At 41.3% G+C, this 18,660-nt stretch overlaps 1 non-coding gene across 1 annotated transcript; it reads left to right on the top strand.

Annotated features, from left to right (window-relative positions):
• Positions 1-7,644: 7,644 nt before the first annotated feature.
• On the top strand, positions 7,645-7,751 carry LOC120254288. The gene has a single exon (XR_005534575.1). It is a non-coding gene; the product is annotated as a small nucleolar RNA R71 (small nucleolar RNA).
• Positions 7,752-18,660: the final 10,909 nt, after the last annotated feature.

Genomic DNA, 18,660 nt, shown 5'->3' with positions numbered 1-18,660 from the left:
TATGCCTGTGAACAGTAACTATTATAGTAAATTGCTACAGCGATTTACTATAGTAACCTGCTACAGTGCTCAGCCAAAAACACTCCCTAATCCACACTTTTCATCGAGGCAACATAAACGGGCACATGTCTAGGCTATAGATCATGTCGCTTCTTGAAATAGGGATAACATTAATGAAGGTCTTCCTGACATTGCATAAGTCAGAATACACAAATGTGACTGCCTTTGTGCCCCTCAAAACCATGTAATTGTTTGAGCACATGGAGGTTGGTACACCTTCATGTATGTTCGAGCACGACTTGTATTTTCATGTTTGTTCACTCCAATATCTCATCAACAACGTACAATCACAATCTACTTTGGCTTCCTTCCTCTATATTTGGCTCCATAACCCTACATGCACAAAAGTAACACACATACACATATTACCGCTAAAATCTGATAAAAGTGATGCTCTTCATAAAAAAAGAATACTTCGTATTATTAATACACAAGCACTTATCAATTACTATTCACGGTCTTGTGAGGAAAAATAAACCTAGATTCTGCTTCTTTGAGAGTTCTATTTGGGGATCTTCTTCTTATCTTTTACCTATCTTTTGGAGAGAGCATGGTTAGGGTTTGAAGAGGTTTTTGCTAGGATTTGGGATCGGTTCTATGGCATTAGACATTGATCACCTTTGAAGGAGAGCTATTGGAGGAGCTTTCGTCAGCATTGATTCGGTGAGGTGTGCCCTAGGCTTGATGAAGGAGTCTTTGGATAGGACGATGCGACTCCTCAAGACCATCAACACGGACAATAAGGGGGTTATCTTTATGGATTGGTTGCACTTACTTTTGACTTCATTGTTAATTTTGTAGTGCTCCATGGAGAGCTAAACCCCTAGAGGATGCTTGGACTTGTAAACCATAAGATGATTTTGTTTTATTTACTCTTATTATGTTTCCTTTAATTAATGTTTTAATTGAGCTTCAATCTTGTGTGCTTGTTGATTTGATTTTCCCTTAGAGTGACACTATGGTCGAGAATCTATCTAGGTAATCCTTTAAAGGGGTGATAACTTTCTTAGGGTTAAACTTAGCGAGATTGAAGAGGGTTAAGAGGGTGAGTCGAGAGTTAATGGAATGTCCCTTTCCCTTTTGACATGATTTATCCTACCTCGAAATTGCACATGGCCGTGTGCCTTCTCTGGATGACTTAGAAAAGTCTGCAGGCTCTGTGAAAATTTTCTGAACATGTCAGCACACTCATAGCCCGTCTCTACAATGCAACATTAACTAGGGAAAACATGAAAAAAACTCTAAAATGACCAAAAAACTTCTTCACACACTATGTCGCTACGAAAAACACAAAATAATCCATGAGAAATCACAGCAATAACATATACAAGATTAAGACACCAACACTCATGTTTTTGATTCATGCAAATACTAAACTAAAACTAGAAAAAGCAGTAAAGACTTGGGTTTGCTTCCCATGAAGTGCTTGCTTAACGTCACTTAGCTGCGTGCCTCTCCCTTACCTCCACGGGGGCTCATAGATGAAGGTTTCCCTCTTACCCCATAACTTGAAAGCATGATGAGCATAGTCTTTTTGATAAGTGCTTGTGTGATATGAATGTGAAGCATTCTTTCCTTATGTTGAGCATTACTTTTCTCAGGTTTTTACACTAATATGTGTGTTTTTATGTTACTTTTATGCAGGTAGGGTTGTGAGGCCGAGTATGAAGGAAATAGGCCAATGTGGATCACAATGCACCGATTTTGGAGGAAATCTTGCTAAGGTTCAAACGCGAAGACATAGGTCAATGTGAGATGCTAGAATATGTGCCAAACTCCTCATATTCGAGTTGGCACATCCATTTGGAGGGACATAGAGGCAGTCACACTCCAGCATTCCGACTTATGCACATAGAACAAGAGTTCCACCAACGTGTACACCATTGAAGAAGCAAGTGATCCACGACGTGAACGTGTGCCCATTTGCGTTACCCCGATGAAAGTATGGAATTGGGAAGCTATTCGGGGTCGAATCTTGTAGCGAGCAAATGCGGCAACATTGGAGCATGTCTTGTGGCGGCACTATTCATAGCCAGCCAGAAACCCGGAGAAGCGAGAGAATCCACAGGCGTGTGGGAAATTATTCACGCCCATGTGGAAATTCAGCGCAGGCGCGTGGAGCATCACGCCCGATGGATTCGCCCGATTCGAGCCCTATTTAAAAGCCGATTCGACACGATTTTTGGTATTCTTTTTCTTCATCTTTTCCCCGACTTGCGAGAGGGCTTGACTAGGGGTTTTTGAGGGGTATTGGCTAGGTTTTTGGAGAGGTTCTATGGCTCCGACATTGCGCATCGTTTGGAAGAAGGTTATTGGTAGAGCTTTCGTCGGCATCGATCCGGCGAGGTGTATCCTAGGGCGGACAAAGGATTCCTTCGCGGCGAGTATAGGGACCCTCCACAAGACCATGAGACACGACTATCGAGGGTGGTTTCTTTATGGATTCATTGCTTTTTACATTCTATTTCTTTGATTGTACTTAGCTCCATGGAGAGCTAAACCTCTAGTGGTACTCGGGGTATTGTGAACCCTAGGATGTATTTTTTTCTTTGAACCTCTTTATTATGCTTTTCAATAAATTGATGTTTATTGTGAGTTCCAACCTTGAATGCTTGATTGTATGAACATTTCCCTAGAGTGACACAAGGGTTGAGAGTTCTTGTTGGTAACCTTGTGAGTGGGTGACACACCACGGCGTTAGACAAAAGCTAGGTTAGAGAGGGTTGAGAGGGTGAGTCGAGAGGTGCAGGGGACGTCCCACTTTTCCTCTCCCGGTGTGATAGATTCTACCTCCATTCCTCGCGAGTTCTTTGTGGCCATAATAGAGTAAATGGTCTAAGGGATGAACTTCAGCTGGGGCTTAGTTGCGCGTGCAGCAGGTGAAGCGTTGAGGTGATCTTAGTATCTAGGGCTTAATTATGGTTGGGGGCTGACAAGTTCCCTTGCTTATATCCATGCAAGTGCGGGCTTGTCGAGTAATAATCCGGGTGGCGGGGTCGAATCCGAGGGGAGTAGGGAGTGAAAAATACTTAATTTGATTCTTAGCTATGTGGAAGATCAATTGTGATAGGTGTGAAATTGATTCAATTCTCAACAATAAAAATCAACATGTGAAAGAGCAAAAAGTAAGAAGAGGGTAAAAGCAATCAATAAAGATGGGGTACTCGGATAATGCTTCACCTAGGATAATCACTTCAAGTGCAAGAACTCTCTATTATGCTTCCTAATCAATGCAATGGTGAGTCGTGGAAATCCTTACATACATAGTCCCAAATCTAAGGTTAACTATGCCTAACTCTATACATGTCCCGGAGGAGAAATCGAACAATCTCAACACCTCGCACTAGCATAGAGTTGCAATGAACTCTAGGGATTCCAAGTGATAAATCTCTTCCAAAATATGGACCTAACCCTTTGGTCCGATACGGAAGGTCCCTAGCCACAATTAAGCCCTAGATACTAAGATCCTCTCAACGCTTCACTCCATTGCAGCGCAACTAGGCCCCAGTGGAGGTTCATCCCTTAGACCATTCACTCTATTATGGCGCAAAGAACTCAAGGAGCGGAGGTAGAATCTATCACGCCCGGGAGGAAGGGGACGCTCCTGCACTCTCGACTCACCCTCTCGACCCTCTCCAACCTAGCTTTGTCTAGCAGCTCGTGGTGTGTCACTCACTCACAAGGTTACCAACAAGTACTCTCAACCCTAGTGCCACTCTGGGGAAATGTTCATACAATCAAGCATTCAAGGTTGGAACTCACAATAAACATCAATTTATTGAAAGCATAATAAAAAAGTTCAATGAAAGCGAATACATCCTAGGGTTCACAATCATCCAAGTACCCACTAGGGGTTTGTCTCTCCATGGAGCTTAATACAATCAAAGAAATCGAATGTAAAAAGAAATGAATCCATAAAGAAACCCCTCGATGGTCATGTCGATGAGTGCGGTGGAGAGTCCTCTACTAGTCGTCCAAAGATTCCTTCAGTCCGGGTATAGGATACGCCTCGATCGAGCTCCCCTACCAACCTTCTTCCCTAATGGAATCACGATGTCAGAGCCATAGAACTTCTCCAAAACCTTGACCAATACCCCTCGAAACCCTAGCCGAAGTCCTCTCACAAGTTTGGGAAAAGATGGAGAAAAGAATACCAAAATCGGGGCTGAAATCGGCTTTAAATAGGGCTGGAATCGGGCGAGTGCACGGGCGTGTATGATGTCACACGTCCCTGTGGAATTTCCACACAGGCGTGGATAATTTTTCACATGCCCGTGTGGATTCTCTGTTTCTACGATTTTCTCGGCGGGGAGTAGCATAAGCGGGCACACGTTTACGTCGTGAATCACTTGCCTCTTCGATGATGTGCGTTGGTGGATCTCTTGTTCTTATATGCATAAATCGGAATGTTTGAGTGTGGCTGCCTTTGTGCCCCTCCAAATGAATGTTCTCATTCGAATACGAGGAGGTTGGCACACACTTTAGCATCTCACACCTGACCTATGTCTTCGCGTTTGAACCTTAGCAAGATCTCCTCCAAAAATAGGTGCATTATGATCCACATTGGCCTATTTCCTTCATACTCGGCCTCACAACCCTACACGCATAAAAGTAACATAAAAAAACACATATTAATGTAAAAACACGAGAAAAAGTAATGCTCAACATAAGGAATGAGCAGCTTCGCATTCATATCGCACAAGCACTTATCGGGGACCTTCCAAGCTGGACCAAAGGGTTAGGTCTATTATAAGGAAGAGATTTATCACTTGGAATCCCTAGAGCTCATTGCAACTCTGTCACGAGTGCGAGGTGTTGAGATTGTTCGATTTGTCCTCGGGACATGTATAGAGTTAGGCATAGTTGACCTTAGATTTGGGACTATGTAATTAAGGATTTCCATGACTCACCATTGCATTGATTAGAAAGCATAATAGAGGGTTCTTGCACTTGAAACAATTATCCTAGGTGGAGCATTATCTGGGTACCCCATCTTTATCGATTGCCTTACCCCCTTGTTTACTTTTGCTGTCTTTCTTGTTGCTTTTATTGTTGAGAATTGAATCATTATCACACTCCTTATCATTGATTTTTCACATAGCTAAGAATCAAATTAAGTGTTTTTACTCCCTACTCCCTGTGGATTCAACCCCGCTCACCCCGGATTATTACTTCGACAAACCCGTGCACTTGCGGGATATACGCAAGGGGACCTTGTCACTTTTTAAGGTAGAGGGCGAGTTATCGAGCATGTTACCACACAAGGGTTCATCACCCTTGTTCCATTCTTGTACATCCCCATTAGCATTGGGGCGTTTCTTGTGGCATCTCCTTGCTCGCTTTATCTTTCAGAGCATCTTCTTCACGATCCCCGGGGTAGATTGTACCTTTTCCTCTAGACCAAGCATCAATACTTCTTCATTTTCCACTCCTTGGTCTAGCAACCCCTCGTACGGGTCCGGATTCATCATTTCCTCACATATTCATCAATCAGCTCATCAATAGTGTCAAGGAAATATAGAGTGTCATTAAAATCAATAGAATGTTGCATGGTTTTGGTAAGGCTGTATGTCCACTTGTCGTCGCCTACCCTTAGTGTCAACTCCCCACCATCCATATCAATCAGAGCTTTAGAAGTGTGCAAGAATGGCCGTCCAAGTATCAGCGGAACATCGACATCCTCAACAACATCCAAAACTAGAAAGTCCACAGGAAATATATACTTGTCGACCTTCACGAGTACATCTTCAATGATGCCCCTTGGATGCCTAACTATTTGGTCTTCCAATTAAAGTATCATCCGAGTGGGTCTAGAATCTCCTAAGACTAGCTTTTGAAAGAAGGTGTAAGGCATGACGTTGATACTAGCCCCGGAATCCGCCAATGCCTTGTCTTCAGCTAGGTTACCAATGTTGCACGGGATGATGAAGCTTCCGGGGTCTCTCTTCCTGTTCGGTATATTCTTTTGCAACACCATCGAACAAGAGGCATCTACGATCACTAATGCACTCTAATCCAACTTCCTCTTGTTGGTCAAAAGATCCTTCAAAAACTTTGCATACCGAGGCATTTGAGACATCTCCTCCACAAAAGGAATGCTAATGTGCAATTACTTGAATAGACCCAATAAGTTATTGTATTGCTTATTATTTTGGTCATTCTTCAATCTTGAAGGGTAAGGGATTCTTAGCTTGTAAGGTGGGGGTGTCACCTCTTTCTCTTTGGCTTTATCGTCAACCTTCACGGACCTTGGATACTTCAACATTGGTCTTTTCATTTGGAAGCCTACCTTCAACCTCACAACCACTTCTCAAAGTTATCGCCTTCACATGTTCCCTCATATTAGTCTCACTATTACTAAGCAAGCTTCCTTGAGGTCTCTTTGATTATGACTTCGCAATTTTCCCCACTTGATTTTCTATATTGTACAATGAAGTGGTGTGGTTGAAAAGTATATCTAGGATCACTGAGGCACTCTCCTCCAACTTCCTTTTGTTGGTCAACAAGTCTTTCAAGAACTTCGTATACCTAGGCATTTGGGATAATGCCTCAACAATGGGAATGTGTATGTGTAATTGCTTAAACAAACCCATAAATTTCTTATACTGCTCATCCGCTTGGTCATTCTTCAATCTAGAGGAGTAAGGAATTCTTGGCTTGTAGGGTGGGGGTCACACCTTCTTCTTTTTGTTTGCTCTTTCCTCAACCTCCACGATCTCGGGTGCTTCAACATTGGTCTTTTCACTTGAAAGCCTACCCTAGACCTTACGCCCACTCCTCAAAGTGATCGCCTTCACATGTTCCAGTGGATTGGTCTCGGTGTTACTTGGAAAGCTTCCTTGTGGTTTCTCCGATAGAGACTTTGCTATTTGCCCCACTCGATCCTCTAATGAAGTGGTGTTGTTAGAAAGTGTATCCTCGACCTATTGAAACAATGTACCCGATGATTGCACAAATTGGGTCAAAGCTTTCTCTAAGTCGGTCATTCGGGTCTCCAACCCTGAAACTCGATTATCCATGTTTGGTGATTGTTGTTGTTGAAAACCCGGCGGTGCCATGGCCTTTTGCTACCCTTGGTTACTCCATGAAAATTTGTGATGACTCTTCCAACCAGGATTGTAGGTGTTGCTATATGGATTACCTTGGTTACTCATTGCATTACCCATATGGTTCCTCATTGCATTACCCATATGGTTCCTCATTGCATTACCCACAAAATCAACTTGCTCTGTGGAAGATGTATCACTAATAAAGATTGGGCAATCAGATGGAGCATACCCTCCACAGTACCCGGTGAAAGTAATCACGGCCGCCACTCTATTAGAAGTTAGAATGTGTAACTTCTTACTAAATGATTCCACTTGGGCTGCTAAAGTAGTGACTGCATCTATTCCATGGAGCCCGCCTACCATTTTCCTTTTCCGTGCATTCCACTGGTAGCTGTTTATTTCTATATCCTCTACTAACTATCGGGCTTCTTTAGGGGTTTTACTCCCCATTATACCTCCTGCGGTGATATCTAGCAATTGCCTTGTATTCAAATTCAACCAATTATAGAAAGTCTGAATAATCATCTATTCAAGAAATCTGTGTTGTAGGCACCTTCATAAAAGATCCTTGAAGCACTCCCATGTCTCAAACAATAACTCAAGATCCATCTGTACAAATGACGATATCTCATTACAAAGCTTTGCCGACTTTCCCGGACGGAAGTATCTTGCAAGGAATGCTTCGACCATCTCATTCCAAGTCATGATGGATACTTTTGGTAAGGAATAAAGCCACTGCTTGGCTCTTCCTTTAGGAGAGAATGGAAAAGCCCTCAATTTGATAGCATCATCCCATACACCGTTGATCTTCAGCATGTCACAAACTTCCCAGAAACTCTCTATATGATTGTTTGGGTCCTCATCGGCCAAACCATTGAACTACGCTGACTACTGAATCATCTGGATGAATGATGGCTTCAGCTCAAAATTCAGAGCTATAATCGAGGGTCGCACAATACTCGATTGTGTGCCCAAAACTGAGGGTCTGGCACAATCATAAAGTGTCCTCTATTGCTCCTCTACCTCATATGCCATATCACCAGCTATCTGAATCTCTCTCAATACATCTACATCGGGAAAACGCATATGTCCAAACTTCAGCTTTGCCAACCTCGTAAATTGAGCGTGGTGCTTGGGGATCGCGAATTCCATGTGTTCAGCCTCAGGTGATGGCTCTCGGGGATGCTTGCCATCTTGCTTCTTTGATCTGGAGGCCATATTTGTAAGATTTTAAACAAAAAATTGATCAAAAGCACTCACAAATTAATTCTGTAGAAATCCACACGCCTGTGTACATCCACGGGGCGTGAAAACCGCACGACCGCATGCTAGAAATAAAAAAATACAACACCAAATCATTTCTAAACTATTTCTAAGCATGCAGAGATCATCTAATCATAGAAACTAAGCAACATTCACCATTTTACTCAGTCAAAACCATGTTTGGTGAAGAGACGAGAAAAAGAAGTTTTACCAACGAGATGAAGATGAAAACTTTGAAATCTGCCGGAAAACTCAAACAAAATCCCTCTAAATCGATGGGGCAAGGTCAAGAAAGTACAAGGATGTGTTCTCAAAGTATTTGGGAGTGAGGAAATGAAGAAATATGAAGAGGTTTTAAAGAAAACCCACTGCTATTGAATTTCCGTACATCCACACGGGCATGTGGAAATTACCCACGGCCGTGTGATTCCACAAGAGAGCTTCATAGGGGCAGACGCACGCCCCTTCGGTTTCTCGGGATGACATTCCTTTCCTCTGAATGCAACCATATCGGCGTGTGGAAATTTCCAACGCCCGTGTACCCATCCCACAGGGGCAGACGCACGCCCCTATGGTTTCTTTGTCCAATTGAGAAAATTCTCTAAGTGTTTCACAGCCCGTGTGGAAATTCCAGACGAGCGTGGACCTTCACAGGGCCTCTCACATGGTCAACACCACAACCATATACTTTTTCAGGATGGAGGAGACTCTCTTTGTAGAGATCTACACGGGCATATGGAAATTACCCACGCCTGTGTGTTTGTCACAGGATCATCCATAGGGGCAGATGCTCACCTCTGTGTATTTTCGGGAAAAAATCTTTAAGTCTCTACAAAGAAAAACATGCCCGTGTGGAATTAATGCACAGACGTGTGACTATCGTGAGGTCATTCCCAGGGGTCAGTCTACGCCCCTGTGCCTTCTCTATAAGAGCTCATAGTAGAGACACACGCCTTTGTGAAAATTGGATATCACCATGTGTATTCTTTGGATGACTTAGAAAAATATACAGGCTCTATAGAAAATTCTTGAACATGTATACACACTCAGAGCTTGCCTCTATGATCCAAAATATGCTCGTATAACCAGCAACTTCGCCACACACATTTAAGCATATGATAACACCAAATAATCCACAAGAAAATCACAGCAAATGCATCTAAAAGATCTAGACACTAGAGTAAAACTAGAGTAAATCACAGCTTTCCTTATTCATGCAAACACTAGAGTAAAACTAGAAAAATAGTAAAAACTTGGGTTACCTCCCAAGAAGCGCTTGTTTAATGTCACTTAGCTTGACGTACTTCATCTTACCTCACGGGAGCTCACAAATGAAGGTTTCCTTCTTACCCATAACTTGGAAGCATGATGAACATAATCTATTGAAGGTAGAGGGAGAGTTATCGAACTTGTTCCATTCTTGCACATCTCCATCGGCCTTGGGGCGTTTCTTATGGCGTCTTCTTGCCTGTTTCATTTTCTAGAGCACCTTCTTCATAATTCCCAGGGTAGATAGTACCTTCTCCTCTAGACCAAGCATTAAAACTTCTTCATCCTCCACTTCTTGGTCTAGCAACCCTTCGTACGGGTCCGGATTCTGCATTCCCTGCACATATTCATCGATTAGTTCATCGGTAGTGATAAGTTCTTGTGTATTAGCAATACGAAGTATTATTTTCTTATGATGTGCATTACTTTTATCAGGTTTTAGTGCTAATACTTGTGCATTTGTGTTACTTTTATGCATGTAGGGTTGTGAAGCCAAATGTTAAAGAAAGAAGAAAATGTAGATCATAAATGCACTATTTGATGAAATCTTGGAAGAAGAAAACGTGAAGACACAAGTCGGGCTCAAGATATGTGAATGTGTGCCAACCGTCATGAATTCAAGCAATCACAATGACTTGGAGTGGCACAGAGGCAGTCACATTCACGTATCCCAATTTGTGCATTGATAGCAAAATCTTCACCAATAAGGCCGTTTATTTCAGAAGCGACGCGATCTACGACATAAATGTGTGTCCGTTTATGTTACCTCGATGAAAAAACATGGATTCGGGAGTATTTTAGTGGAGTATTGTAGCAATTTACTATAGTAAAACCACTTTAGAAATCACTATAGAAGTTACCGTTCACAGCCCGTCGAAAAATCAGGATTCTAGAGAATCCACACGTGCGTGTGAAAAATCTACAGGCCCGTGTGGATGCCCGATTCCAACCTATTTAAAGCCACGATTCAGCCCAATTTCAGGATCCTTCTTTCCATCTTTTCCCCAACTCTTGAGGGGATTTCGGCTAGGGTTTTACGAGGTATTAGCAAGGATTTTGGAGGGGTTCTACAGCCTCAACACCGCGTTTCTCTTCAAAGATAGTTATTTGGGGAGCTTTCATCGGCACATATCCGGCGAGGTGTGCCCAAGGCTTGATAATGGGACCTTCAAAAAGGATGAAACCACTCTATAAGACCATTGACATGACTACCGAGGGGGTTTTCCTATGAATTACTTGTTTTTACTTTCAATTTTACGATTGATTGTATCTTGCTCCATGGAGAGCTAAACCCCCTACTGGGTACTTGGATTTGCGAACCTTAGGATGCATTTGTTTCATTAATCTTTTATTATTATTTCCTTAATTTATGTTTTTAATTGAGTTCCAATCTTTAATTCTTGTTGAATAATTTCTCCCTTAGAGTGACACTAGGGTTGAGAGTTCACTTTAGTAATTGACACGTCCGTATATGCATGTAAACCGCAAGTGCACAGGTGTCGAAGTAATAATCCCAGATGTGTGTGTATTGTATTGACACATCCAAATATGCATGTGAACTGCAAGTGCACGGGTGTCGAAGTAATAAAATACCCGGTGAGTCAGGTAGTAGAATCCACAGGGAACACGGTTACTAGTATTAACTTCTTCTCTGCTTTCTAGCCTAATGATAAATGGAAAGGTGTGGTGATCTAATGTGCGAAGAAATGAATACCAGAAATGAATATGCAAGGATGAAATGGATGGAGATCTCAATCAGTAAAAGTGGGGTATTCGGGCAATCCTCCCCCTAGGATTCAGGTATTAGGTACCGGATAAGCAAAGTGTTTCTATGATGAGTAAGTTAAGCCATGGAAATCCAAAAATAATCAGATCCTTCCTCCAGATCACTGATACTAGTCCCCTATGAGGTCCCGGTGGAGAAATTGCTCAATCTCAACACCTCACACCACATATGATCGCAAAGCACTCTATGGATTCCAAGAGGTGTATCAGATTCCTAAAGATTGATCCAAACCTAATTCCCGGCAAAGGATCCTAACCACTTACAAGGTCCCGGCGGAGAAATCGAGCAATCTCATGCCTCCCACCAAATATGACTGAATAGAGTCTAGGGAATGGAGATAGAATACACCAATCAGAGGGGAAAGGGGACACTTCACTATCTCATGACTCACAGTCTCAACCCTCTTCAATCTTGAGGTTCTAACCCTAATGGAGACCTCTCTCTCACCAAGGTAAGAAATCATGCAAACGAAATAACCAAAAGATTAATAAGGCAAGCAAGCATTAGACAATCAAGATTAAAACTTAATCAAACTCGGATTAAATAGAAACACAAAACAAATCCACAAAAGATGAGAATCCTATGGTTCACAAGCCCAAATACCCTCTAGGGTTTTAGCCCTCCATGGAGCAATGTGCAAAACGGCTATTTATAGGCCATAGACAGCGTATGTCACGTGCCCCCACGCGCCCATGTGGATTTTCCACTCGCCCGCATGGGCTGCAGGAATTTCCACGCGGGCACGTGAACACAAATTTTGCTACAGTACTACTACAGTAAGATTACTACAGTACTTTCACAAAACGTGGTCCAAACACTCATCTCTTTAGGCCACATGTCCGGGCACACGTACATGTGTTAGGCTATAAAATTTTTCTTCATCAACGTATCTTTGAGAGGTCTTGCAATCTTCACAAAGAGAAGGAACATGAAGATGTGGCTGCCTTTGTGCCCTTCCAACTAGTGAATTGACTTGAATCTTCTTGGAAGTTGGCACACATCTCCACATTTATGAACTCCTCTCGTGTCTTGGTCCTTGAATTGAACAAGAACTCCCAACATTGTGTCTTTATAGCCTATCTTTGCTTCGTTTTTACTGTTCAAGGCACTTACAACCTATATGCATAAAAGAACACCAAATACACAATATGAGATATGAACCATGGTAAAAATGATGCTCAATGCATGTAAAACATATATAAAAATATGTCTACTCAAGGACTTATCAAACTCCCCCACACTTAAATCTTTGCTTGTCCTCAAGCAAAATTAAACATTAAACTCATGGAAAGAAAAGAGAAGTTCTTGGCCTTAGGTTCACCAAAAGAGGACAAGAATAAAATTCTACAGTTATGAAGAGAGTCAAACACTAGATAAAACAATCAATGCTCTAGCAAACAATCCAATAAAAAATGAAAGTGATAAAATCCGAATGCGTGTGTGTGTGTGAAAAAACTCAACTCATGGCAACACTATGTCCACTACTAAGTTCTTATTAACACGGGACTTATTTATAAACACAAAGAATAGGTAGTAGCTTCACACAACCTCTAAGGTAGCCCTTTCCCATGATGCCTCCCGAGTGGCTTTCACACTTTCGAGATGGTAGCTCTTTCTACCAATGATGGTAGCTTTCACACATCCCATGAGATAGCTCTTTCTCTCATTAGGGCATAACAAGTATCCAACTTATGAGAGTAGCTACATACATCATGGGTGGTAGCTCTTTTCACCCCTATGTACAAACAACAAACAATTTCCAATTCTTCTTCTCAAATTGTTTTGATTTTTCTGATTTTTGTTTTCAAATAAAAAAACTAGCATACAAAAAGTCCCAAACATAATGAACTAGAGTCTTCATAGGTCTAATGAGTGAGAGAAGTGCACAAAGAGCAATCGGATAAAAATATTCATGAAATTGGATGAAAACTAGAGCATGATAAAATCTAATGTTTACAACCTCCAAAAACTAAGAATTAAACTCTAAACCCTAAGGTGAACCTTCATTGGGAAGAAGAGCATACTCATGAAAACACAAGTAAAAGTCATGTATAAGGTTAACCCTCCCCCACACTTAAGATTTACATTGTCCTCAATGTACGCATGCAAGCACAATAAAAATAATAACAATGGAAGCATAATGTGTGTGGGAATGTAATTAAAACAATACTCCCCTGAACTACTCTTTAATCATTTGATGAAGTCTAACTCATGGGCTTGTTGTATGGGTTGTGAAGCTCACATGACCATGTGACAATATCACATGATTGTGTATATGACTAAAACACCATCAACATCACTCTCAAGGCCATCTGCACGTAGACAAGGGGTTAAGTGAAGCTCAACAAAATAGAAAAGATGTACGAGTTCTGAAAAGTAAACACATGAAGCACAAACTCGCACAAACAAAACAAAACACAAAGTTAACTAAAGTCTAAAAGATAAAATAAAGAAAAACTAAAAAATGAAAACAAAAGTAAAGGAAACTAAAGAATCATGAGTGGGATGCTTCAAGCATCGACGTCATCTTCTGGTGTTGTCGGTGTGCCAAAAGAATGTTCTCATCCAAGGTTAACCATATACGATCAAAGCTTTTCGGTCCTTAGTGGCATACCTGCAAGAAAACTGCCAAAGAAATGCAAATTTACATGAAATGGCAAGCTGCAGGAATCCACACGGGCGTGTGGAAAATCCACGCGCCCGTGTGGCCAATTTTTGGCTTTAAAGTAGCCCACGCGGTCGCGTGGAAAATCCATGCGCCCACGTGGAGTGGCCACGCGGTCGCATGGATTTTCCACGCGCACGCGTGGGCTTCCTGGGCATGATTTTCAGCACACACGGTCGCGTGGGAGCCGGGCCATGGCCAAAAATGACATGCCGACCCACAACGGAGCTCCAAAACTCTTATAAAAGCATTCTCAAGCATATTAAGGTGACTTTCATGAAGAGCAATGCATAAGAACCAAGAAATCCACATAAAGTTTTAAAAATGGAGGCATGGAGAAGGTTAGAAAAATGAGAGTGCACCGGTGTGAATTGAAGAATAAAGTATGATTAAATGGCCGGCAAAACCCTTCTAAACCTTTTAATGACCAAGGAAAAATGTTTGGGAGTGTGGGTGTGTGAGAAAGATGAAGGGATATGTGAATGAAAATTGTGAATAGTGGTCTTCTTCATCAATTTACCCCACATGGGGGCGTGGGTACTGTACACGGGCCCCTGGAAATTCCACGCGCCCGTGTGGGCTGCAGAATTTTTTCAGAAACACATCCATAGAGATATTTACATGAAATTAAGTCCAATTTTCCAACTAAAAACATGAATATCATCCTAAACCATGGCACACACATACATTTAAATTAAAACACCAAAAAAATCTTCATGAAGAACTCAACACCAATAAAAAAATTTAACAAAGACACACTCATGATTTTATTACTGCAAAAATAAAAATCTAAGCTAGAAAACAATTAAAAACTTGGGTTGCCTCCCAAGAAGCGCTTGTTTTACGTCACTAAGCTTGACATACCTCTTCCTTACCTTATGGAGGCTTGAAAAGAGTGTGTTCCTCCCGACTAAACATTGCATAGCTACTTCCTTTAAACCAAGAATCTAGTTGTCGGGGTGGAATATTAATTGGAAAGTCCAACCATCTTACTTTTGCCCTCCAAGGAAACAATTTGGGTTGGGAATTATCCAAGCTTAGCATAGGTGGGTCATTGGATGGCTTCAATCTCCTACCCACATCTTCTTCCCTTCCCAAAGTCTCTTTCTTGCATTGTAGGAGTTGATCAATCCGAAAGAAAGATGTTTTTTCCATAACCTTAGGGTTTGCTTCTTCTAATGTATTTTTAACTTGAGAGGAGCATGACACTAGCAAATCCCCTTTAAAATTTTCTCGCTTATAAGCACAATCTACAGTCACATAATCCAAAAACTCAAAATGATATTCAACTTCTTGCTTTTCATTTTCTACCCCAATGTACTCAATTTGCCCAATTTCTTCCATGTTGTTCATGGCCTCATCATGTCCAGGAGATACTTGCTTGCTTGTTCAAATTTTTTTCTTTTTTTCTTTAGCAAGCATGTCCAAGATCTCTCATAATTGATGCTCAATGTTTTTGAGGGAGATCTCATGACAACTTAATGTGGCCTCAATATTTTGGAAACGGGCATCGGTTGCTTCAATAAATCTCGGTAACACTCTTTCCAACTGAAGTACATCTTCTTCAAGCTTCTCATCCAGCTGAAATTCTTCTTGAGGTACTTTCCATTGTTGTCCATCAATATCCCACAAGAGGTTTGGGTAGCTCCTTTGATTTGGATGATAGTTGATGCGATATAAATTCTGTTGTTGATGAACATTGACAAATTGATCAATTTTTCTAGTGAGAGCATCAACATGAAAATATAAATCTACAACTGGATTAATCATCATTCAAGTTCCATGCAAGAAAAAGTAAATAAGACAAAATAAAACAAAATAGAAAGATGGAAGAAGATAGAGGAAAAAAGGATGAAAACAAAATAAAAATCGATGAGAATGATGGAAGAAAAAGAAAGTGTGGAAAAGACAAAATAAAGAAAAAGATAAGTCGCTAGAGCAACAAAGTCCTAGCGTTCCTAGAATACTATTCCATGGCAACGGCGCCAAAAAACATGACACATCCAAATATGCGTGTGAACCGCAAGTGCACGGGTATCGAAGTAATAAAATACCCGGTGAGTCGGTAGTCGAATTGATAGGGAACAGGGCTACTAGTATTAACTGCTTCTCAGCTTTCTAGCCTAATAATAAATGGAAAGGTGTGGTGACATAATGTGCGAAGAAATGAATACCGGAGACAAATATGCGAGGGTGAAATGGATGGAGATCTCAATAAGTAAAAGTGAGGTATTCGGGAAATGCTCCCCCTAGGATTCAGGTATTAGGTACTGGATAAGCAAAGCGTTTCTATGATGAGTAAGTTAAGTCATGAAAATCAAAAAATAATCGGATCCTACCTCCAGATCACCAATACTAGTCCCCTACGAGGTTTCGGTGGAGAAATTGCTCAATCTCAACACCTCACACCACATATTACCGCAAAGCACTCTAGGGATTCCAAGAGGTGTATCCGATTGCTAAAGATTGATCCAACTCTAATTCCAAGCGAAGGATCCTAACCCCCTACAAGGTCCCAGCGGAGAAATCTCTCAATCTCACGCCTCACACCAAATATGGTTGCATAGAGCTTAGGGAAGGGAGATAGAATACACCAATCGGAGGGGAAAGGGGATGCTCTCTATCTCATGACTCACCCTCTCAACCCTCTTCAATCTTGAGATTCTAACCTTAATGGAGACCTCTCTCTCACCAAGGTAACAAATCATGCAAACGAAATAACCAAAAGATCAATAAGGCAAGCAAGCATTAGACAATCAAGATTAAAACGTAATCAAACTCGGATTAAATAGAAACACTATGCAAATCCACAAAAGATGAGAATCCTAGGGTTCACAAGCCCAAATACTCTCTAGGGTTTTAGCCCTCCATGGAGCAATGTACAAAACAATCCATCAATGAGTGAAAGTACATTAAAACCATAGGAATAAACCCATCATCAATGAGTGAAAGTACATTAACAATCCATCAATCCATCATCTAGTATTTTTGCTACAGTAAGATTGCTACAGTAATTTCACAAAACGCGGTCCAAACACTCTTCTCTTGAGGCCACATGTCCGGGTACACGTATATGTGGTAGACAATAAAACTTTTCTTCATCGACGTATCTTAGAGAGGTCTTGCAATCTTCAGAAAGAGAAGGAACATGAAGATGTGGCTACCTTTGTGCCCTTCCAACTAGTGAATTAACTTGAATCTTCTTGGAAGTTGGCACACATCTCCACATTTATGAACTCCTCTCGTGTCTTGGTCCTTGAACTGAACAAGAACTCCCAACATTGTGTCTTTATAGCCTATCTTTGCTTATTTTTTACTCTTCATGGCATTTATAACCTATATGCATAAAAGAACACCAAATACACAATATGAGATATAAACCATGGTAAAAATGATCCCCAATGCATGTAAAACATATATAAAAATATGTCTACTCAAGCACTTATCACGTATCTACAGAGAGTAGGGAATAAAGACACTTGAGTTGTTTCTTAACTAATGTGGAAGATGAATAGTGATAAGTGTGATTAAATATGAAATAACAAAAATAAAAACAACAAGATAGAACGCACAAATAAAGGAGAAGGTAAGGTAATCGATAAAGATTGGTACCCGGATATTAAACCGCTTAGGACAATCGTTTCAAGTGCAATAACCTTCTATTATACTTCCTAATTGATGCAACAATGAGTCATGAAAATCCTTAATTACATGATCCCAAATCTAAGGACAACCATGCCTAGGATACGACTACATACACAACATGGTATTATTACCTCGACAAACCTGTGCACTTGCAGTATACACACAAAGGGTGTGTCAAAGGGTAAATAAGTGAGGAGAATACCTGTGATGGATTGGCAATAAATGACAAACTTGAGAGGATCTCAGATATAAGAGAAAGAGTGGAAAAGAAAATGCACAATCGCGAAGAAGATTTAATGGAAGGAAGAGTGACACGTCCGAATATGCGTGTGTAAACCGCAAGTGCACGGGTGTCGAAGTAATAAATACCCGGTGAGTCGGGTAGTCGAATCCACAGGGAACAGGGCTACTAGTACTAACTTCTTCTCTGCTTTCTAACCAAATAATAAATGAAAAGGTGTGGTGATCTAATGTGCGAAGAGATAAACACCGGAGACGAATATGCAAGGGTAAAATGGATGGAGATCTCAATCAGTAAAAGTGGGGTATTCGGGCAATGCTCCCCCTAGGATTCAGGTATTAGGTACCGGATAAGCAAAGTGTTTCTATGATGAGTAAGTTAAGTCGTGGAAATCCAAACATAATCGGGTCTATCTCTAAATCACCGATACTAGTCCCCTACGAGGTCCCGGTGGAGAAATCGCTCAATCTCAACACCTCACACCACATATGACCGCAAAAGCACTCTAGGGATTCCAAACGTGTATCCAATTCCTAAAGATTGATCCAACCCTAATTCCCGGCGAAGGATCCTAACCCCCTACAAGGTCCCGGCGGAGAAATCGAGCAATCTCACGCCTCCCACCAAATATATTTGCATAGAGCTTAGGGAATGGAGATAGAATACACCAATCGAAGGGGAA

This window comes from Dioscorea cayenensis, unplaced genomic scaffold, assembly GCF_009730915.1.
Source record: "Dioscorea cayenensis subsp. rotundata cultivar TDr96_F1 unplaced genomic scaffold, TDr96_F1_v2_PseudoChromosome.rev07_lg8_w22 25.fasta BLBR01000406.1, whole genome shotgun sequence".
Taxonomy (NCBI): domain Eukaryota; kingdom Viridiplantae; phylum Streptophyta; class Magnoliopsida; order Dioscoreales; family Dioscoreaceae; genus Dioscorea; species Dioscorea cayenensis.
Note: the sequence above shows the minus strand (reverse complement) of the source record. Positions and strands in the feature narration are given on the sequence as shown.